This window comes from Eptatretus burgeri, chromosome 15 (genome assembly GCF_056783735.1).
Source record: "Eptatretus burgeri isolate ZD-2024b chromosome 15, Ebu_testis_v1, whole genome shotgun sequence".
NCBI classification, from domain to species: Eukaryota; Metazoa; Chordata; class Myxini; order Myxiniformes; family Myxinidae; genus Eptatretus; species Eptatretus burgeri.
Genome location: NC_140975.1, coordinates 41521913 through 41541321, shown reverse-complemented (window position 1 = coordinate 41541321; position 19409 = coordinate 41521913). Strand labels below are relative to the sequence as shown.

General features: G+C 41.4%; 1 protein-coding gene across 5 annotated transcripts in view; it reads right to left on the bottom strand.

The window, feature by feature from the left end:
- The window catches only part of LOC147012031 (phosphoinositide 3-kinase regulatory subunit 5-like), a 325466-nt gene that overhangs the window by 261876 nt on the left and 44181 nt on the right, over window positions 1–19409 (bottom strand). For all 5 annotated transcript variants that reach the window (XM_085858068.1, XM_085858078.1, XM_085858079.1 and 2 more), the window contains exon 3: window positions 1627–1719. The gene's annotated coding sequence lies outside the window, so the exon portion shown is untranslated. The remainder of the gene's footprint in view (window positions 1–1626; window positions 1720–19409) is intronic.

Below are 19409 nucleotides of genomic sequence, written 5' to 3'. Positions count from 1 at the left end.
TGAATCCGGTTTGGCCAGGCGTTCTGAGGGTGTGGATCCCCGGTAGCCGAGACCGCGTGGTCACTTAGGTACATTGGATCTAGACAAAATAAACCCTACGCCACGGGGTCGAGATATTGGCGTTCCACGGTCGGTTAAACGATCCGCTGGCTCGCAGAGTTATCCGAGCGACGGCCTGTAATTCCGGGGAGTTTGGTGGGAGACGACGCAAGCTTTCCCCACCTAGTGGTTGTTCTCGCCACCGACCCCTGGCCAGCAAATATATATATATATATATATATATATATATATATATATATATATATATATATATATATATATATATATATATATATATATACTTTTCTTTATGGAAAGTGTCGGCATTTTATGGTCATGCAGGCAACATATTTTGATGGTCATGCAGGCAATAGTGACTCGTTATTCCGTCGTTTAGCGTTCAACAAAATAAGGTGTGAATTAGCCTTGTTGGACCTGATGTCGCTCTCGACAGGAAAACACTGTAATTAAATTTTCTTTATGTGACGTCAGATCGGATTCAAATTGAATCACAAGTTCACGTGTGCCCGATAAACATTTATGTACTGTATATTATTCACTCTAATGTGCAATTAATATAGTGAAATATACTGTGCAGTCGCCCGCTGCCCACCTTACCTGTCTCTTCGTGTGGTCACCATCGGCCTATTCTGCAAGGATTCACTTTTTGTGATTTACTCTTCACCTATTAACGTGAGCACCAAACGGTCCACTCCACTAGTACATTTTTTGAAAATCTGACATTATATCTTATCTATACCTGGCCTATATAAATTTTAAAGTTAATTACTTAATTAATTAAAAAAAAACTGATGGGATTTGAAAAAAAAACTTAAAAAATAAAAATTTGGGCGACCCCTTCACGTACCCTCTAAGAAACTTACGCGTACCCCAGTTTGAGAACCGTTCACTTAAACAAAATAATATAAAAAAATGGAATTCAGCTCAATTCATTACAAAACTCGACAACATGCAAGAATTGCTCGAAACTCCTCTCATGCACGTACGAGGCCTTTGAACATTCATAAAAACACCAAAATGAGTGCATACAACCGAATTATATCATTATATGTTGTAAGACCTGGATAATAATTGCATCCAATGTGCCTGGTCTTTCACCCCCTTCCATCTCCACTACCCCCAAACCGCCACCCCTTCACGTGAGACTTGACCGCATGCATTTCAGATGACATTCTACAAGCTTAAATGAATCGGCAAAATGGCTGCAGTCTATGCTCTGCTCACCACCCTCTTGGCTGCCATGACACCCAGCACTATTTAAAGTTCTTGGAGCGAAGCACCATCTGCTACAGGCGTCTCATTAACTTAATGACAGGAACAAAACGTGTTACCCCAGAGTTCCACATTAACCCATGGGCCGGCTCAAGATACCTCCCTCCCGATACATTTGGTGTCATGCTCTTCCCTTTTTTAAACCTCACTCTTCCCCATACATATTCTTTGCTTCCGTCCTCCAGCCAAACATGCAGTGAAGGGAGAAAACAACGACAACAGCAAAAGTTCTTCATCTAACATACTGTATACACTACATCACAAGTTACTCTACAATTTAACGTCTTAGATCACCTCGAGGTTGCAGGATAGTCCAACGGAAGTGTGCTTCCCTCTGGCAGGAACCAAAACTCATGCTCAGGTCGCTCAAATCAAATCCAAAACTGCCTGTCGGTGTGAATACAAGATCATCATCATCATCAAGATCATCATCATCAAGATCATCATCATCGTCATGGGCCAACTATATACAATAAAAGGAAAAATGGTTGTATTTTTTTGACCTCACCAGTATAATATTTGAGGCTCTTCTCTAATTTGTATCTCCTCCAAAACCCCCTTTCTCACCCCCTCCACAACTCGATACTCTCTCCTGTCCCCATCCTTTTTCCTCAACGTTAAATACAATACGTTCAGGGCCATTTGAACTCACTGTTGGATTTACAATAGAGACAGTAAACATCACACTCATCTCCAAGCCGTCTCGCCTCGGTTCGAATCCAGATCCAGCTACAAACTGTCATCCCGGTGTTTCCCACGCAGGGTGATTCATCGACGTGCGTGCCCTTCCTCACATGGATGTTAAACGGGAGTTCCGTCTGCTCGGATTATTTGGTGGACGTCAAAGATCCCACGGTGTGCTTCGCGAAGAGTATCGGCGAGCTATCGCCGGCACCATGAACAAAATCCAAATACCTGTCCCCAACTACTTAGTCAAACGTCAGGCCGGGACAGACGGTTCGTGCAAGACTTGGGCCAAGCTTCCCCTGGCCAACTCCACAAGAGGGAATAATAGTGGCCATTAAAAAAGAAGAAGAAACATTTAGAAGAGTATACTCTTTGTGTAGAAGGTAGCCAAGCAAGATCAGAGGTAGCATACTTTTGAGCTGACAAGTCTGGGTTGGATTCCCAACCCCTCTATAAACTATCAGGCAGGACATCGCATCAATAAGTGGACATGAAAGATCTCACTCTGCGGGCTTAATGACTACACCACCTGCTTCAGAAGCCCCCAATTCTCCATTGAGAGCATGGCCTTGAACGGAACAAATATTTATTTGGGACAATTTCTAGTTTGTAAACACTACAATCTAACCACCAGCACAATATCCCAAGCTTTCATTAACGACATGACTGATTAATGAAACCAAGAACGTGACAAAATTCCACTGGAAAGCCCAGCGGTGTTTCCCAATTACTTAGGCCATGGATGATAATCAGAAAAATCTGAAGTCAGATTGTTTTACAGCTTTATCTGTCATAGGGGTGAACGTGATGCACATGCTTTCGGAATCTTGAATTCCAATTAGTACAGACAGGTAATTAGGCATGAGGGTGGAATCAATGGAAGGAACACTAGATATAGGACACTTATTTAATTTTTTGTCCTCTTCTTCAGCTTTCAAAACTTCACCCTCCAATCATGTCACGATTTATTACATCTTCATTATATTATCTACAAACTGCTTTCCCACCCTATGGGTGGGCATGTAAAATTCAACTTCACTTCATTAAATGAAGAACTAATGATGAATTGATTTAAGAAAAATTAAGTAGCAAGCACAACCATGACAACAGGCATCCGATAACCTTGTATTTAATTGTCACAAATACACTCACGGTGTCCATTACAGGAGATGCACGATCTGCGTACCCATAATTGTAGGCCTGTGCGGTGATAGTAGGATGGAGTGTCCACACACACTGAACATGTGGACATCATTCATCAGGGGCCAACTATAGGGTGTGTGAATCTTGGTGAGTAAACTTGCGTATTTCAATCGCAATACTAAAACCAAATTAATTAAAAAAAAAAACTTAATCGAGTGATCCTCCGCACCCTCTTGCGAAGGAGAGGAGTTGAGCTTGGGCTGCATATCTGCAATTGCCTGTAATTTCCTCTGTCCTATTATTGCTCAGAAGGGAAGAGCTTGGACTACATACACAAGTGGTTGCCCCAAATTTGCTCCAGCTTTGCCCCATCTTGATGAGGAGAGGGGTGCAGCTTGCATCAAGCAAACAAGCAAGCAAGCAAACAAGCAAACTCGGTTTTATATGAAATATTTTTAAAATCCCTCCATGTAATGTCCTCTTGTGCAGTAAAATAAAAGCTTTGATTGACTTGCTCTTTAATCAAAAAAAAAAAAACCATACAATTAAATTTTAAAATATATCAAAACTTTCTATAATTTGCTAATTCCCCAGCTTTGCCATCGGATATCAGGATTGGTGTCGTTTAAGGCAGTTACACTTTCTCCGAGTTAATACACTTCCGATAATGCTTTTTTAAAATGCGTTAAGATATTGTGTGCAGGTGTAGTATGTCCAATCATTTGGCCCATCATTTCATAATTCCTCATCATCATTTCCACATGTGGAATCAAAATTTAATTACTCTGTAAAGAAAATAATCTACATACAAATGAACATTTCCAATCCAAATCCACTGGGACCATACTCTATGCAGAGTGTTGGTGCTGCCGGCACAGTCTCTTGGGCTATTGGCCACAATCCCGGACAGGTCGCCACTCCGACGCAGGATGCTCGAATGGCTCAAGCATCCAGGCAAACTGGTACTCATTTTGCCGACCTTGGAAGGATGACAGGCTGAGTCAACCCCACCTGGTTTAAATTCAACGGCCGAGCATGATTTGAATTCAGGACCCGAGGATCCCAAGCCAAACCCCCTAACCATGAACATTTCATAAATGGTAATTTATTAATAAATATATCTACTTTATTTGAAAATATTTATGATTTTTGGGAACGTGATACTCTGAAGGCCAAATGTGTCACACTAGATTCGAGATAAATTCCTATCCATGAAATAAATACCTCTGCCACAGAAGGTGGACAGAGGTTATGACTGCACTTTTGTTTGTTTGTCCATTTGTCTGTGAGCTGGATATCTCAAAAAGTTATGGACAGATTCGAATGAAACTTGCTGGACAGGTTGGGTTTGTGATGAGGACGAATTGATTTGATTTTTGTTGAAGATCCGGACCTGGATCAAGATCCGATAACTGTTTTAATTATCTGTGCCACTGAAGGTGGACAGAGGTTGTTTTCACTCTTATTTGTTTGTCTATTTGTGAACAGGATATCTCAAAAAGTTGGGGACGGATTCAGACGAACGTTTGGTGGACAGGTCGTGTGTGTGACGAGGATGAATTGATTCGATTTTGGTAAAGACCTGGACCGTGCTAGATTTTGGTGAACAACTGGAAGATCCAAATACTATCTATTTTTTAAGTGATTCTTCACCATTGAGAGATGGGGCTAAAAAAAACAATATATAGCACAATGTCTGAAAAAGTTGCGCACGGATTATGACAAAATTTGGTGGAAGTGTTGGGTGTGTGCCAAGAACAAGCTGATTAGACTTTGATTCAGGCCCAGATGTGGATCTTGCCTATCAATGGGATACAAAACGTAAACCGTTCCACCTGGTGGTGGTATGCGGTCTACCGAGTGTCGTTGTCGTTTGAAATGTGGTGCATACAGAAAGAGGGTTTGGAGGAAACCCAAATAAATGGCCTCTAAGTTAATATATTTATTGATACAATATCCTTGTTCTTCATGTCATGAATGTGCGATTCTTCCCAGGCTTTATGCATACGGGTTTTTAAGAAATGACTGTCAATCGCAAAAGCAAAATAGAAAGGAACTGGGGCGAGGTTAGTAAAACAGACTTCCACAAATGACGTCATTACTGACAAAGGGTAAGGCCCAAAACATCAGTTTCTATTTTATTCACGGCACATCAATTACCAATTCAGGTGCTTTATTAGACCTCGCCAGAGCAAAAGGGTATTGCATTTGGATCCGTTTGGTTAATCTGTTTGTCCGCGCATAATGTGCCTACATGAGACCACAACTTTTACAAGTTATCTTTTTTCAACCAAGTACCTCTACGAAGTATATATATATATATATATATATATATATATATATATATATATATATATATATATATATATATACAATTAGAATGTGAGTACGTCTATAAAATACATACTATAAAACCACACAAAACAAATATTGGTGAGGGTCTGCAATCTTCGCTTGCTCTTTCGAGTTTCCTCTTTGTTTTGACGTCTCTTGCCGCCCACACAGAATGCTAATTTTGTGCTGAAATTTGCGATTACATTCATTGTCTCATTTCCAGTGGCAGACTAAAATATAGTCATTTATACACAGCAATGCATAATCACAAACAAATCTCTCTGAAGACAACTAATAAGAACAAGTGTGTAAACTCAACCTTTTCCAGCATCAAAAGTAGTGGCTAATTCGAGCAAAGAACACGTCGAGGCAAAAAATATCTTCCACAAAGGGTAAGGCCTGAAACGTCAGCTCTCTGTAATCTTTTCTGGTGGATATACTTAACCATCCTGTTCTTGTATTTGTATAATTTTTTTTGCATCAGTCTTGGGCAAGAGTTGTTTTGCCTCGATGCATTCCTCAGTAAGACAATGTTCCCATGAAAATGTCGGCATTGCAGAGCAACCTACATCCTCTTTGACCACATAACATGTTTGGGTACCAGGGGAATAGAGTGAAGCATGATTTCTCATTTGCATAACCAAACGTGTTATCAGTGACAAGGTAAAGTATGTTACACACCGATACACACAAGGAACTCGGACGCAGGACGAGGCCATTTTGGCTATCAAGCCTGCACTACATTGATACCACATTAAATTAAATCAAACAGTTTATCAACTTCAATTGACTGGGGAGGGATATGGAGGTGGAAGAGAGGGGATGAGAACAGTGGAGTAAGCATTAGACATCACTAGGGTGCTTTACACAAGTACTTCATATAATATTATTACGTTTGGGGCGGGGGGGGGGGGGATTATATATTACCATGGAACAGATAGGAATGTATAGAATAGCATGGTCTGTGTATGAGTAGTTAGCCCATCTTGATGTCATCAGTCGTGACACGTCAGCTTAAGGAATGTCTTGTTTGAATGTGCACCATACAGGGGGTGGTGCATTGTAATAATTAGTTAGGGATTATGGTTAAGGAAATTGTGTGTATAAACCCCGATGTAAACCTCTACTGAAAGTACCGTGAGACTCTGTAAGAGAGAGGGACAGAGCTGGGATCGCCTCAAAGTGACAGAATTTTCATTGCCCCAGAAGAAGGGGGAGGAGCTGAGAAACAAGAGAGCGGTTGGTCTGAGGAGGATGGGAGAGAGACAGAGGAGTTCTGTGAAGAACACGCCGGAGAGGACCATCGAAGTCTGAGGAGGAAAAGAACTGAAGAGTTTGGGGGAGGATTGCAGAGTTCTGAGAGAGTCTGAGAGTTTAAGGAGGTCATACTGCTTGCCTGTCTTTGCCCTGCGTCTATTCGTCGACCTGCTTGTGTGTCATCGTCATCCCTCCTTCCTCATCATCATCATTATCCTCATCCCTCATCATCTGCTCGTGGCTGCACCGTGCCAATCCTTCCACCCACCACCACCCAGAGCTGAGTCCCCTGGTTTTGTCCTTTTCCTGTCTGTGATTAAATTTGGTGTGTGGCACCATAGGTTTTATTCACATCGTATATAATTATTTATTTATTGCATTTCTTTCCTTCCCCTCCCAACCATCTGTCACCTCCTTGCGATCACCATAAACTGATTCTTTCTCTTTGGTTATGGAAAATAAACCTGTTGGTTTCAACAAAAGCTTTAAGGTTCTCGTGTCTTTCCTCGGTTCTCGTGTGCAAACCCGCCATTAATTGAACACAGCCTGAGGGAGTTAAAGCCAGTTCGGCATATCTGTCCAGCATCAGTCTTAATCGACCTGGACATGACGATATATTGTTGCAGTCGCCGGACCATCTCGGTTTCTCAGTTCAAATCCAGTAATTCGTGTCAAAATGACCTCGACAGTCCACCATCTCAAAGACCTCCTGCTGGATCCAGCATGCAGAGATGTTACCATATAGATTAAGGTCCTTGGTACGATCAAGTGCCATGCTGATGGGCAGTCAAGTGGCAGGTCTTAATCTTTGGCCAAGCAGTCACGTGATGCGATCGATTCTACTCAACCAATTAGTCAAACAGAACTTATAGAGCCGTTATAGGAAACAAACAAACAAACAGAATCAACCAGAGACCACGTCAGGTTTGAAAAGTGTATCGATTCAAAAGCAAGCAAAAATGGTTGGGAATATACAAGAAAGAAACAACAACCAAATGGATCCAATTCATAAGAAGAGCTCAAGTGAGCACAATATACACCCGAACAAGAAGGTACATACAGAATTGTGCTACTACATGGAAAACAGCATCCTGGTTGCCATGGCAATCACTTTAGATGATGAACGTATGTCGCGACACACCGTCTCCACAGTCTGTACCTATGTACCAAATATGAAATGTGAAAGTTGAAAACTTTGGGAGTTAGAGTGCGGACAGGAACGGACAGGAACGGACGGACGACTGCTATCACATAATACACCCTGATATATATATATATATATATATATATATATATATATATATATATATATATATATATATATATATATATATATATATATATATATATATATATATATATAAATAAATATAAATATATATATATATATATATATATATACATACATATATATAAATTTATAAGTATAAATATATATATATATATAATTATATATATATAAGTATATATATAAGTATATATACATATATACATATATATATATACATATATATATACATATATATATATATATATATATATATATATATATATATATATATATATATCGGGCGTATAAAAATGTCCCCAATTTACCTATTACCAACATACTTGCCCACGAACATATCCAGCGATGGGCAGCAGATCCGAAATTAACCGATTCCTTCAGGCCCCAGACACATAGAAGAAGCCGGGGAAAGTCACGAGACAACAGAGGTGTTTGGCCAAATACGGTAAAAGTTGCTTGTGAGGACAACGTCCTGTGAAGGCCAAAGTGTCATGGATTGGGCGATGTGGGAGTGGGGGGGGGATGGGGTGAGAGACACGAATGGGTGAGGTCGGCGTGGCGTCGGCTGGATAGGGCATGGCTTCCACCTGACAAACTGCTAGTTACAGCGGCCTCCCGGGATCCTACCAGGCAATTTCTCCCCCGGGTTCATGACTGTCTCCACCTTTTACAACATCATCCACCGACATCACCGATGACAATTCACGCCACTCCGCTCTCCTCTACCATTGGTCTGATGTCCCACCTGATGGGCAGAGCATACACTTTGTCCCCCCTTGAGTCACGGTTTCTACACCAGGGCCTATCTGTGATGATGATAATGTCAGCTTTTGCCACCGAAACTGACAGAAATGGCTGAGAGTGGTGCAAAAAGGGAACATTTAGACAGAAAACAGAGGAATAAAACATAAAAATATAGGCTCACAGCAAAGAGGAATTTTAGACACACACAATAGGGTGGGTTAGCCATTTCTAACCATGTGAAAGAGACGCATGTCTACAATCACATTTAATTACTTTATGCTTAATACTAAACACTCAATATGGAAATAACTACAGTATATTAAGCATTTATTACCCTTTAGAAATAATTTCCACAACACTACCCACACCTTCCTCCTTCAGCCTCTGCCGAGGCTGCACTGAGAAAGGGGAGTAATGCTGGCTGGGCATGACCCCATTGATCATAGAGGAATACTCCCTACCCTAGTCTAAAAATCCCATATGTACATCAAAATAAGACAAAAAACAAAACAGTACAGTGTTCAATTCCTATTCCAATGCATCGCTCCACTAATATGGCTACTCGTTCATCCACTAATCGCGAACGTAGTGAGCTTCATACTCAACGTGTGCACATGAGAGAATAGGAAACGACAACAACAACAACACAATACCCTGGTAATTTGGAATCCGTGTCGTCGGCTATGACCCTTTTGCTTCCGGTTTTTGTCATGGGGAATGATGCGTCCCAGGAGATAAAGGCATCGTCGGAGACATGAAAGACCCAAATATCAGACATGGTGTATATTTCCTCCACTGATTTTAATAAAGATATCTCCCACATCATCAAAAAATAATTATAATCATGATTTACATTATTTGATCGCTGATCCCGAATCCAGGCCGAAGTAACCGGAAATTGCAGCATCGAATGTAAGAAGAATTCTACGTTCGCTTCTCGGCTTTGCCTATTCCATATTACACGTAACTTACGCAGCACTAAATTCGGATTCAATTTATTTTAACTAGTACGTGCTCGTACGTGCGTGGGGAAAAAAAAACAAAAAAAAACTTTCAAACCGCGAGCCAGAAACAACAACCACACAGACCGTTCCTTCGCTCTCGCGTGCCCGTACGTGCGTGGCCTTACGTGCAAACCAAAAAAAAAATTGTTAAAACTGCGAACGAGACACAACCACACAGGCCGTTCCTTCGCTGTCGCGTGCCCGTACGTGCAACCCCCCCCCCAAAAAAACAAATAAAAAACCAATGTCACCACCAGGGTGACCAGTATCTTGCCAAAATGTGAACATGAGTGACTTATTTATTCGATTAAAGTTACTCAAAAAATAAGGGTTTCGTCGACCTTGATGCTTGACCTTTTTGTGACCTTGACCTTTGACCTTGACCTTTATATTTTCGTACGGTTAATGGTATCTCTCCAGGACCGTTGTACATGAAATATCAAGAGATTTTGATGAGAACTGAGGAAATAAAATTTTCATGAAAAATCCGTTTTTTTCGTCATGACGTCATCATATTACGTCATAGCGTCAAACTTTTGACAGATCTGGAAAGCACTTATCAAGCGCTTTCATATGAGGCATTACTCGATATGGTATCTAAGATTTCAAAATTTGACCTTGGGGTCAAAAACTTTCGACCTCCAGCGCTAACCATGAAGGTCAAGGCCGATCGCCACCAAAAATTAATCAGCTGAGCGCCAGACCATGAACTATATTCCCATGAAGTTTGAAGACGATCCGATCAAAATTACTCAAAAAATAAGGGTTTCGTCGACTCCCCTGATTTGCGACAAAGTGACCTTGATCTTTGACTTTGACCTTGAAAATTTTATGTGCTGAAAGGGACCTCTATAGGCCTCTGATATGCGAAGTTACAAAAATTTCCAATGATAACTGTGCTCTGCAAAGTGATCGATACGTGATTACAGACAAACAAACAAAAAAATAAAAATAAAAAAACATACAAGCTGACTAACATATCTTGCAAAAACTTCGTTTTGGTAAGATAAAAAAAAAATTAAAAACCAAGATCTTGCCAAAAGGTGACCACGTGTGACTTCTTTAAGGTCACACTGAGGTGTACAGAGCTGCTATCGAACAGGAGCGACTCCTTGAGGAATATCTGCTTATGAGAGATTCCGATGAGAATCGTTCTACAGAGTAACCATGAAAAATATGCTTTTGCCTCATAACGTCACCAAATGACGTCATAATGTCTCAAGCTTGACATATCTAGAAAGCCCTCATCGAGGTGTTCAATTTGAGGTACTACACGATATGGTTCCTAAAACTTGAAAATTTGACCACGGGGTCAAATATGTTTGACCTCAGGCACTAACCATGAAGGTCAAGGCCAATCGCCACCAAAAACTAATCAGCTGAGCGCCAGACCATATAGTACATTCCTATAAAGTTTGGAGACGATTCGATTAAAATTACTCAAAAAATAAGGGTTTCGTCGACTCCCCTGGTTTCCGACAAAGTGACCTTTACCTTTGACCTTGACCTTCAAAATTTTATGCGCTGAAAGGGACCTCTATAGGCCTCTGATATGCGAAGTTACAAAAATTTCCAATGATAACTGTGCTCTGGAGAGTGATTTATATGTGATTACAGACCAAAAAAACAAAAAAAACATGAAGGTCAAGGCCAATCGCCACCAAAAATTAATCAGCTGAGTGCCAGACCATGCACTATATTCCCATGAAGTTTGAAGACGATCTGATCAAAATTACTCAAAAAATAAGGGTTTCGTTGACTCCCCTGATTTGCGACAAAGTGACCTTGACCTTTGACCTTGACCTTCAAAATTTTATGCGCTGAAAGGGACCTCTATAGGCCTCTGATATGCGAAGTTACAAAAATTTCCAATGATAACTGTGCTCTGCAGAATTTTTTATACGTGATTACAGACAAACAAAATAAATAAATAAATAAATAAATAAACATACAAGCTGACTAACATATCTTGCAAAAACTTCGTTTTGGTCATAAAAAAATTTCAAACCGCGAGCCAGAAACAACCACACAGACCGTTCCTTCGCTCTCGTAAACGACGAGTGGATTGGGGCATTGCGTTTATCTATAAATGCGCATAAGAAATCGAGAATTTATTAGAATACAGTAAGTCATCACTATCCGGAAGTGGTGCGTGCCCATAAGGAATGTTCACATGCATTCCACGAATTATCGCTTGCATTGAAGTAACAACTGCTGTGATACTTACACACACAGAGTTAATTAAAATCCAAATTAAAATCAAGTTTACCTCCCTGTCTTTTCTTGCCATGACATCCGCTGCCGTTGACCATCGCCACTCCTACACCACGGTAACTAAGGCACTGATCCCCATAGTAACTGGCACGGCACGTGACGTCATCGTCGGCCAGCCGCGCACCGGCCTACGCGAAGTTAAGTCCTCATTGTCCGGAAGTTCGCATATTGCAGTTACGATTATTCGCAATTTAGTTTTAATGGCCAATTATTCAATTAGCGCCAACGTATTTTGCCTTTTCGCAATGTCATCGCAGGGAAAAAACACAAAGAGAAGAGAAGAGAGAGAGAGAAAAAAAAAACGTAGGTGTGAAAAAACCCCAAAACTTTCAAACAACCACACAGTCTGTTCCTTCGCTCTCGTAAACGACAACTCGATTGGGGCATTGTGTTTATCCATAAATGCGCATAAGAAATCGAGAAATTATTAGAATACATGAAGTCATCACTTTCCGGAAGTCCGTACGTTGTAACCCGTAATGGGGAACGCGGCTGAGGTTCTCTTCCCCATTGGCCACGCCTACGCAGCAACGTGTCCTGTCATTGGTTGGTAAATAAATGGCCATAACTTGGGAAGCACTTGTCCGATCAATATCAAACCTTGAAAAGGCACATCCACAGGGCCCCAGCAATATACCTGGCAAGTTTCAATTAGATCAGACCAGTGGTTGTCGAGAAACAGCAGTCGCAGACACACACACACACACACACACACACACACACACACACACACACACACACACACACACACACACACACACACACACACACACACACACACACCTGGAATTATAGATAGATAACAACCAGAGAGTTCATAGAATACGATTCCCCATGCAGTGTTCAGGTATATACATAAATAATAATACAATAATAATTTTAAAGATCATTGAAAAAAATCTGGAAGTTTAGTGCTGTTGAAGCAGTCTTATACGTCACCCTTAAACACTGTAATAACACGATGTTGAGTTGCAGTTTAGGAGATGGAGGCTTTATTGATCACCAGAGAATCCAACTTCAATCAGCTTCATATATAGCCATATCGGTGGCCTCTTCCTCACCCCGACACTGCATCTTCTCAAATTCCATGCCCTCTTTTGCTGTATATTCATATATAGCATGGTTCTTGGAATTATGATGAAGGCAATTTGTGTTCTCCAAAGTTAAAGTATATAATTCAATTTGAATGAAGGTTTAAACGAGTATAAATAAATGAATTCCACATTTTACCACTGTTTCACCCAGTCTATTACATCTTACGCCAAAGAGGTCAATGATTGACTGTATCCTTGCTCTTCGGGTCCTCACCGAACGGAGACGAGAGTTTCAGCAGAGGCTACTTGCAGCCGATGTTGATCTCTGCAAAGCGTTCGATTCAGTGAATCAGGATTCCCTCTGGAGGATTTTTCATCTTCGTGGGGTGCCACCAAAACTGATCAATCTGATGTCTGAACTATACTCTGGAACTGAGAGTGCTGTGAGATGTGGTGTTACCAACTCTGACTTATTTCCAGTTGTTACTGGAGTTTGTCAGGGGTGTGTACTGGCCCCCATACTTTTCAGCACTTGTATAGACTGGATTCTGCAGAGGATGGTGGAGAGATCAAGTTGCGGTGCATCGTTTGGGAATGTCAAGATCTCTGACCATGATTTCGCAGATGATGCAGTCGTCTTTGCGGAGACTGGATATCTTTTTGGGGGCCCTTGAGGTACTGAATGAGGTGTCATAGCCACTGGGATTACGGGTTTCCTGGGTCAAATATAAGATCCAGATTTTCAATGACATCTTGGATGCTGCTATCATGTCTGTACCTGTTTGTGGTGAGGATGTTGAGATCATGGAGAGATTCACTTACCTTCGCAGTGATTTTCACGTCTGCAAGTGGTGAGCCAGAGGGCGATCAGCCTTCTGGGTTGGGCCTGGCGAGTCATGGATTCACTGGATCATGAGGTGCGGTGCTGTCGGAACCTATGCAGGAGGCCAAAAGTCCAAATCTTTAAGTCATTGGTGCTTCCAATCTTGCTCTTAGGATGTGAGACTTGGACTCTGACCAACAATCTGAGACGGAGGCTTAACTCATTCGGTCTGAGAGAGACTCAGATGAGATTTGGTACCTGTATAGTCCGGGAGCATCAGCTACAGCTGTAAGGACATGCGACTTGTTTTTCTGATGCTGATCCTGCTCACCAGATTCGCTCAGCGAGGGAGCCTCGTGAGTGGGAGAGGCCAACAGGCTGACCATGTGCCTCGTGGTTGCAGCAGGTTGATCGGAATCTCAAGGAGATGGGGATGGGTTAGGCATCTGCCTGGGGGATGGCCAGACAGAAGCCCCTGGAGTACCGGCAGAAAGTTGATGCAGCAATACGCTGCTCCACCGCACGCTGCCATACTTGACCTGACCTCCTGGCCTGACCTATTACATTACCCTATCTAACATGCTACATTTGTTATTTGTGCCCATTCTATGTGTCCTTCATGACATCCTTAAAAACAGTAAGTTTACTGTTTGGAATGATTCTCAAATTTGTTTGACTGCAAGGCAGGCAAACAGAGTGAAAATAGTATCTCACCCCACCTTGTGCATGCGTGGTCAGGACAAATTCAAAGCCAAAGTAGTGTAAAATAGTGAACTTGACTTCCTAATCATGTTACATTTTGTATTCAAAATGCAACATTTGATTGAAATAAGTTGTTCCTCGATCATAAACTGATGATCATAAATTTATGACAGACAGACAAACAGACAGTCATGAACAAATTGCTTAACCTTGCTCTTCGCTTCACATGGTAATAACATTTGGTTGGGAAAGGGGATGGATGCACCAGCAAGGCCCCTTCTTCTTTCTCTATAGTGTCTACAAAGTCTTTGAGTTCCTGGCCCATCCCACCTGGTGTCAGACCCTTACCCAATACTGTCTATCAGGGCCCAGGATCCCACCACAAGTTCTTTTGGTGACTGCAGGGCCTTCTCAGCACCCGGTGCTTTCCCATACGGCCCAAAGAGACTCTCCTTACAGGAGTTCTTCGTGGCCTTGAGGACCCACAAAATTTCACAAAAAGGCCCATGTGGCCTCTCAACAAAGTTGAGTCTTCATCCTTCATGGCCCACAATAAACAGCAAATGGCCCTTGTGGCTCAATAAACAAAAGGTCTTTGGCTTTTATGGCCCAGGAAAATATGCAAAGGTCTCATGTGTCTGTCCTCTCAACTTGGGAGTCTTCTTGACCCATGTGGCTCAACAACAAGCAATGAACAATGACTCAATTATGGCCCAATAAGAAAGGAAATCGCACTTGGCACCAACTTTAATCCAAATCCGTCCAAAACTTTTTGAGATACTCTGTTTAAGCCGCTGTCACACCTTGACGTTTTAGCCAGCGTATGCTGACGTATGAAAAATTTGGCGAATACGCTGGCACACGTCGAATTCGTTATGGGTAAGTTTTGTATACGTTAAGAGCACGCTGAAGCACGCTGGCATATGTCGTAGTACACCGAGCTCGTCGAGAAATTTTAAGCATGCTCAAAATTTTTCCACGTATGTCAGCATATGACTCACACGTTCCGCATACGCTGGCTATAAGTTGTAGGCACGTTATGCGATCGTTGACACACGTTACTTGTAAGTTACTCATAAGTCGAAATACGTCGAGGTAATATCTAGCGTACCCGAAACTTATTTCTAACCTCTGAGTAACATATCTCCAACGCATATTGACGTATTTGACGTCTTCCGGACGACCACAGAACTTAATGAACGTGTTTCTAACTTACAGCTACCGTATAATGGCGTATTGGCAGCGTTTAGGGGAATTGGTATATAAAAATGGGCTTCACAGGAGGAAGCCGTCGGTATTCCAGACTCCATGGTGAGCAGATGTCCATGTCATCCGAGAGATGGAGGATCCGGCAAGGCTGAGACGAGAATACCTACTAGCTGTCCTCCAACATCAACATGACCTCATCGATTTGACACTGTACCAGTTGTGTGCCAATCGAGCCAGGAGATCATGCCAATAGAATCTAACACAGGTGGAGGCCATTCAGCCCATCATGTCTGTGCGAACACCATACTAATTTATCTACACAAGATCCAAGGAAGAAAATGCAAAGAAAAATTTAATTAATGAATGAATAAAAAAATTATATATATTTTTAATTTATATTTTTGTATTTTTTTCTTCTTTCTCTTCTTCACCTCAGGGGAGGGGGCATGGGCTTGGTTAAAAACATGCAACATCAGCCACACAACACCCCTTGACAAGCCCCCCACCAACAGCACTCTGTACACATGCACACAATCACCCATCAATGCTCAAACTACCGAAAAGTCTTATCAACATCCCCATACCCCTCTATCTCCATAACTTCCAGGTCCCTATCTAATTCTAATTTAAACATATCTCCTGTTTCTGCTGCCACTACCTTTCCAGGGAGACCATTCCATGCATTAACTACTCTCTGAGTGGAGTCCCCTACCTTACTACCGTCTTAACTCTCCTCTTCTTTATTCTCAGGCTATGGCCCATAGTCAATCACTGTCTACTCTGTTGACTAATTCATCTGCACTTATTTTATCTCTACCTTTTATTATCTTAAACATCTCTATCATATCTTCTCATAACCACCTCCTTTCTAGTGAATAAAACCGTCTCCTTCAACTGCTCCTCATAGCTGAGTCGAGCTAGGCCTGGAATCAATCTAGTAGCCCGACGCTGAACCCTCTCGATGGCATCGATGTCCTTCCGGAACTGTGTTGGCCAAAACTGCACACAATATTATAGATGTGGCCCTCACTAAACTCTTGTACAATGTTAACACCAGCTCTTTTGATTTATAATTGATCCCCCTCCGAATACAACCTAAAACCCTATTTGCTTTACCTATAGCTGCTTGGCATTGTGCTGCCTGCTTACCTCCCGTAAAAATTACCACCCCCAGATCTTTCTCCTGTGTGACACGCTCCAAAATTACCCCTTGCAACCTGTAATCTCTATTTTCATTGTTCTTTCCCATCCCAAACACCATACACTTGCTCAGGTTAAATTCCATCTGCCAACCTTTTGCCCAATCCATACAAGTATCAATACTTTACTGAATCTGTTCACCACCCCCTCTGTTATCCACTTTACCTCCAAGCTTTGTGTCATCTGCACATTTGGAAAGCTTACTCTTTACCTCATTATCCAAATCATTGATGTAAATAATGAATAGTAATGGTGCGAGTACTGATCCCTGAGGTACCCCACTACTTACATCCTGCCAGCAAGACATCTTCCCTCTCACAGCCACTCTTTGCTTACTATCACTTGCCAGTTTGCAATCCAATTAGCCACCTGACCAGCCACTCCACAAGCCCTCACTTTGACTAACAACCTCCGATGTGGTACCTTATAAAATTCCTCCTTAAAGTCTAGATATACTATGCCCACTACCTTTCCATCATCCACCCAATCAGACACTGCTTCATGGAACAACAAAAGATTTGTAAAACAGGAACTACCTTTGGTAAACTCATGCTGACTACCTTTAATTAGTTTGTATTTGTTTAAATGGTTCCCCATCTGGTCCTTAATTAATGTCTCCAACACCTTCCCCACAACTGAAATCAAACTAACAGGTCTATAGTTCCCCAATTCTTCTCTGGATCCTTTCTTAAATAATGGTGTTACATTTGCTACTGTCCACTCCTCCGGTGCCTGTCCTGACTCCAGGGAACAATTGAAAAGATCCGTTCACATCTCGCTTACCTGCTCAACCACCTCCATCAATACTCTCAGATGCATATTATCTGGACTCGGAGCCTTATCTTCTCTTAGATTTTCCAGCTGTTCTTTTACTTCCTCCACTCCAACCTGGATCTTCTGTAAAAGCCCTTCTTCACCTCCTTGATAGAAACTCCCAGCTATTGGCAATTCTCCAGACTGTTCTTTTGTCAAAGTTGAAGAAAAATACCTGTTTAATAAGCCTGCCATCTCACTTTCATCACGAACCACTCTCCCGGTGCTATTCTTCAATGGGCCCATACTGGTCCTAACCTGTTATTTTCCCCTGATGTATTTAAAGAAAGCCTTGCTATTATGTTCAATATTCTTAGCCATGTCCTTCTCATACTCTCTTTTGGCTTGCCGAGTTATTTTCTTAACTGGCCTCTGTTTACTCCGACAGTGATATAAATCTAACTCCAGTCCTGTTATTTTAAACCTAATAAATGCCTTCTGCTTCTTCTCAATAGCATTCCTTATCTCACCACTCAACTACCCTGGTCTCTTTCTGCTTCGAGTTTTACACCTCATTGAAATGTACTCACTCTGCACTCTACACATTTGGTCCTTAAAGGTTTCCCATTTCTCTGATGCCGATTGTCCTGTTGTTAGAGTCTCCCAAACGACATCACCCAATTCTCTCCTCATTCCCTCAAGGTTTGCCTTCCTGAAATCTAAAAGCCTTTCCCTACTATCCTGAACTCTATCCCTCAACAGAATCTTTGCACACACAATGTTATGGTCACTTGCTCCTCAATGCTCCGCAACCTCCACCTCCTCCACCATATTGGGATCGTTACTTAAAAGGAGGTCTATCTATGTTAGTAAATTGTTTTAATGTTTGTTTCAGTTAATTTTGGGGATGGTTTGGATATGTATCGCTTTTGGAATGGTTCTGTCCATTTTCCCCCCTCCCACAATCCCAGTTTGGTTGAATCCACATTTACGTTCGATTTCCTATCCGAATAAAACGATTAATGTTTTATGTTTTTTTAAATTTTGGGTTGCATGCACTAGCCCAGAGACAAAGTAACTTCCTCATGATGGAATCACCATCATGGCTTCAGTAGTTATTGATGTAGGTTGGGCTACAGTTTTACATTGTTTTGAGAGGGTAGGAAGACAAAGAATAAGAAGAAGAAGAACTAGAGGGGGAGCACTCGGTAGAGTGCAAAACCTCCGCCGCCAATACTGCTGGGTCACTTAAGTGAACCTGATATCCTTTTCATTGTTGGTCAAAACGGATCAGACTCTACTGAACCACGATTGAATAAACTAAACTAGATCGACGCGCATGTAGAAATGCCAAAAAAAGAAAATCGATTTTTTTTTTGGAAAAAAAAGGTGCAAAATTTGTTTTGGTTTTCTCTAACAATTTTTTTTTTTTGGGGGGGGGGTTGGAAATCACTTAAAACATGTAGAAATGCAAAAAAAAATTCAAATATTTTTCAAATAAAATCGAAATTTTTTGGAAAAAAGTTGCAAAATTTTGTTTTTTTTTCTAACAAATTTTTTTGGGGGTTGGAAATCACATAAAACATGTAGAAATGCAAAAACAAAAATTCAAATATTTTTCAAAT